Raw genomic sequence first — 500 nt, forward strand, 5'->3', positions numbered from 1 at the left:
ACTCCAAAGAAAACAAAATTAATAAACGAAAGAACACGAGGACACACATCCCATACAGAGCAAAACAAACGAACATCGAGACGCGCACATCAAGCAAATGACGAAAACAACAACGACAAAAAAATGTCTAACCACAACTTCCTACGATCCCAGTTTCCTATTTTCAGGTCGAGAATTCCTTCCTTATAAATAGTTAAATAGGTGGGAGGGGGGGAGGGAGCAGGCTAGCGTCCCAGTGCGCTGTTAAAGCCAATTGAGCGGCGATTTCGTGTGATTTCTGGTCGCCGGTCATTCTGTCTCGGGTTATGTGCCATGTGGTAGCTATGTGGGATGGAGTATGTGGTCGTGTGGTTGAGTTATGGTATGCGGTGGTTGGGGGTAAGACTCCTTGCGGTTGCGGAAGAGTGCGACTAAGATGCTGGGAGTGTGACAGGAACTAATGATCAGGCTGAACAGGTGATGTATAGAAGCGCGTGATGTTCGTAGGACCTAAATCTTAT

The sequence above is a fragment of the Penaeus monodon genome, chromosome 32 (genome assembly GCF_015228065.2).
Source record: "Penaeus monodon isolate SGIC_2016 chromosome 32, NSTDA_Pmon_1, whole genome shotgun sequence".
Taxonomy (NCBI): Eukaryota; Metazoa; Arthropoda; class Malacostraca; order Decapoda; family Penaeidae; genus Penaeus; species Penaeus monodon.